Source organism: Pseudorca crassidens, chromosome 18, assembly GCF_039906515.1.
Source record: "Pseudorca crassidens isolate mPseCra1 chromosome 18, mPseCra1.hap1, whole genome shotgun sequence".
Lineage (NCBI taxonomy): Eukaryota > Metazoa > Chordata > Mammalia > Artiodactyla > Delphinidae > Pseudorca > Pseudorca crassidens.
Genome location: NC_090313.1, coordinates 19089139 through 19093629, shown reverse-complemented (window position 1 = coordinate 19093629; position 4491 = coordinate 19089139). Strand labels below are relative to the sequence as shown.

General features: G+C 39.2%; 1 long non-coding RNA gene across 1 annotated transcript; it reads right to left on the bottom strand.

The window, feature by feature from the left end:
- Positions 1-1889: 1889 nt before the first annotated feature.
- On the bottom strand, positions 1890-4221 carry LOC137210921 (uncharacterized). The gene is made up of 3 exons (XR_010936801.1): positions 4119-4221; positions 3813-3893; positions 1890-2431 (listed from the first exon to the last, which is right to left on the bottom strand). It is a non-coding gene; the product is annotated as an uncharacterized lncRNA (long non-coding RNA).
- Between the last annotated feature and the right edge of the window lie 270 nt (positions 4222-4491).

The window sequence follows — 4491 nt, the reverse complement described above, 5'->3', positions numbered from 1 at the left end:
AGAGAGAGAGAGACAGAGACAGGTAGGCTACCCAGGCAGTGAGTTACCCAAGATTACACACAGTGGGAAAGTGCTAGAGGCTGAATTTGTCCAGCATCTTCTGATCCCTGCCCATTTTCTAGTGCCACGCATTCTGGAGGGTAATAAGGATATCTGTATTTCTTTTTATCTTTGAGCTGTTTCCTCATCTACACTACTCTTTTGAGCCATATAGCATGTTAAGCTTCTGATCATGTATTAAACTGACACACCATTCATAGTATTTGTAAGGCAGCAATTTTGATGTTGTAAGATCTAGCAGTTTTATATCTAGGTTTATGCCATCCATGAATGATAAGCTCAGTAAGAAAAAATTTTAAATCAATATTTTTCTTGTACCATTGCCACCAATACCTTTTAAAATCAAGCTTTTCTTTTGGGGTGAATTTATATGATTCCATTATTTTCTCGTGCAGAATTGGGCAGCTATCTAAATTCAAGTACAGAGTTCCTCTTTCAAGTTTGTTAACACATTCACTAGTGTTTGGATGATATCTCAACCTACTTCTTTTTTTTTTTTTTTTTTTTACTTTTCTCTCATGCAGTATTTCTTACTTTTTTTTTTTTTAACATCTTTATTGGGGTATAATTGCTTTACAATGGTGTGTTACTGTCTGCTTATAACAAAGTGAATCAGTTATACATATACATATGTTCTCATATCTCTTCCCTCTTGCATCTCCCTCCCTCCCACCCTCCCTATCCCACCCCTCCAGGTCAAGCTACTTCTGATGAATTATTCTGTCCTCAGAGAATTAACTTGGAGCATAGAGAGATAACTTACTTCCCCATATAATGCATTTTACACAGTAGATGACCAACAAATATTTGCAGGATGCATTAATGAATGGATGGATGATTAATGATACGTAGCACTTTAATTAGAAGAGAGGCTCAGATCATCCCACTATTTCAGGACCATACCTTGGACACGCTGTATGTTCTCTGCCCTTTCTAACAACTTACGCAGTTGTGCTAGGCAATGCTGGAAATGCTTGTGATACCACACATTCACATATAGGTGGGTGATTCTCACTTTACTGTTAATTTGAGTTTTGTAGCTTTTTGATGTTTTTATTTTATTTTTCACTGTGTAGAATCCACATGACCTATGGAAGACAATAGCTAAGAGGTATAACCGGAGCCAAATTAAGCCTTGGTTGATGTATTTCAGAAGATGATGTTATCTCGGATTTCTTGTGAGAGGTGGGGAAAGACAATGATTTTTCTTTGTTCACCTTTCTTGACCTATGTTTACAGCTGTGAGTTTTAACAAATTGGTGGCCTATATACTTACATGCAGAGATCACATGGTGAAACAACTTTTACAAAATCAGAGACTTCTTATATTTCCAGCATTTCATTTTTCTCCAATTTCCGTGTATCAGTTCAAACAGGAAAGAGACGGCTAACTCAAAGGATTAAGAGAATATTGACAGAGCTACGGGAAAGGTTAAAATGGGGCTGTCCTACAAAATAAAACATGCACTGAACATACAACTCAGCAATTGTACTTTTGGGCATTTATCTCAGAGAAATAAAAACTTATGTTCATAGAAGCTGTATTCCTAGAGCGCAAAGAAAGGCAGAGAAAGGCCTGGGGGCCAGAGAGCAGGGGGCAAATAGAGAAAACTGCATGTCTCTGCTATAAGCAAATATTTTCTTCTAGTATTTCCCAGAGCGAGGTTTTTCTTTTAAAAGTAGTATTTATTTTTCTGAAATTTCGTTACATGTTTTTCAGTTGTCTGTGTATGCTTCTGCCTAGTCGGCCCTATGATCAGTACCATTCTACAGGTTGTGAACCTGTGTTTATAATTTTTGTACAGTAAACAAACACCTTGTAAACTGGATACATTTCATTTCTTAAATTTTAATTAAGGGTATTTACTAAGCTCTCACAATAAGTAAGTCTTGCCGGAGAAACAATTAAAGGTGGGAAAAGCGGGGAGAGGGTTTCCCTGACCTCTAAGTTATTCATAACCCTATGCAGAAGATAGAAATATTTACCAAAACCCACCAGTACATGGAACAAACTGAAAGGGAGGGGAGGCTGTGTCTTTAATCAGGTGTAAAATTCTAAATTGAAATATTGACGTCCTTACGCGTAGAGCTTTAAATTTCCGCGGAGTCGTGCGAGTGTTTGTGGTGGGGGGTGAAGTGAGAGCTGTGATACTTCTGCATTTCATCCCAGGAACGTAGTTAGCGGAGACTTGAGATGCCTTTGCATTTCTGAGGCAGATTAGGCTTCCTTCCACTCTTCATAATTTTCCTGCAGAAACTCGAGATGGTTTTTTCCGCAGTCACCTTGTCCCTCTTCCCGTCTCATGTTGCAACTATCTGGACTTCATCAATCTTCCCGCCTTAATCCCTGACCAAATCTTCTCCTCTTTTCCTGCCACATCACAACATTTGAAGAGAAACAAACTTATGATTTGATCTTAGTTTTTTAACAAGATAGAAAAAATTATGCATATCATCTATTAATTTTGAAATGTAGGCCACGTAGGACATTACTGTGACATTAAGGCATGTTTTTTATTGAAATTCCAATTTTTTGAATAGAAGGAAAGATTTGACTGGGATTTCCTGAATGAAATAAATATCCTCTAACCAACTTTGCAGTGTTTTCATCTGAGGAAATGTAAAAGGATCCGCATCTCCTCTAAAGTATTTATTTAGATTTTTTTTTCTTTAAAGCTGTGTTTTCTTGCATTTGATTGTCACCAGCAAATATAAGAAGTGATGAGTTTTCCTAACGGCTGGAACGAAACAAGATCTCTCATTAAGTAGCAAAGAATCCAACAGCCTTTGTTCTTTGTGTTCACTTTCCTTACACAATGACTTCTAATTTGCCCAACTGTTACCTTCAAAGTAAAAGGAAGAATCTGATTTATAATCAACACAATTTGCTCAGTTTTACAAAAATTGTTTGGTTTAAATAATTTGTACAGAATGAAGATGTCAAAAACACTTCAGATTTTACTTATCTTCTAAAACAGATTTGCTTTGAAATCCAATCTATATACATTTTGAGTCTATTAGTCTTTAATAAAAGATAGCGGATATCTTTATCAGACTGCCTCTGCAGAATAATACCACTACTCTGCATTTAAAAAAAAGCATCTTTATCTTGAAAAAGTTGGAATATCTTTCATCTCATTGTATCCTAATTCAGGGGCAGTAGAATCCATCTTGCAGATGAAGGATTGAGACAGAGACAAATGATTTGTTGTCCAAAGTGACATCTGCATAAGGGCTGGCCCTGCGTGAACTTAAGACCCTCACATCCAGTGCCACTTGCTCTGCTCGCAGTAGCCGACACTGCAGGAGCAACGGCGACTGATATAAAAGCTCCTATCTCCCTCTGCAATTCCAGCAGCAGTGGTCACTACCCTTCTGAAGATGGCTGCTGCAGGCACACTTTAAAAGTAGAAACTCGGGAAGTAAGAGAAAGCGTTTGGGTTTGTTTTCTGGGGCAGGAGAATTCCTCTTAGCAGGATGCTAAACTGGTCACTCCTGGAAGTCACACTTTTCATCCCCAAAATGACAGCTTTCTAAAGGAAATAAATAACTCCTCCCATCCCGCATATTGCCAGGGAACTCCGTGGAAAAAGACGTGCGACCCAGGGCAGTGTGCTGCAGAGGCTGCATGCGCTGGGGATGGGGGCGTGAAGGAGAGAAGGGCCAGGAAAGACAGAAAGGCAGATGGTAGGTGATGAGCAGCCAGGGCTGGATAAGAAAAGAGAGCAGTTGAAAGAAAATGGGGAACTTACCGAGATTGGCTACAAAGGCTAGAAAAGCCTCAAAGTGCTGCCCCTTGAAGACGGATTCACTGTATCAGAAGCCTATAAACCCTGTAAAACCAAAAGAAAGAACGGTCAGGAAGGGTAGGGCTGAGGCAAGACCTGTGGTTACTAACTCACAAGTGACGAAGAATAGGAAGATTTAAGTCCACTACTAAACAGCATTTCTATAAACACTTCAACCAAAATGTTTAACCAATTCTTCCGTCAATGTCCACGGTACTCAATTGTTCCCTTTTTGTGACAAATCCCAGAGAAGTAACCTCAATCTGTTACCCTTTGCGAAACTGCTGATTCTGGGTGGCCTCAGAAACAAAGCTGCAGCACATGCATTTTGAGGAAGGAAAGTAAAAATGTAACCTCAGGTCCAGTGTTTTGGGAACTGAACGACTTTGGTTGCCAGCTCCAGGCTCCTTTATCTCTTCCGTCTCAAATTAGGAAGAAAAACCTGTTCTCCCTGACTGCATTCCTTTTCAAAAATTTTCCTTTCTCATACCCAGATGGTGCCCTTTGAACTTAAAAGCTAAAGAACTTTGTTCCCCACTGTAAATCGTCCCCAAGGCCACGTTGCTTTTCCATTTAGCTGCCAAGCTGGGGAGAATTGGCAGTTATACTGGACAATTAGGACTTTGAAATATTATCCCAGCAC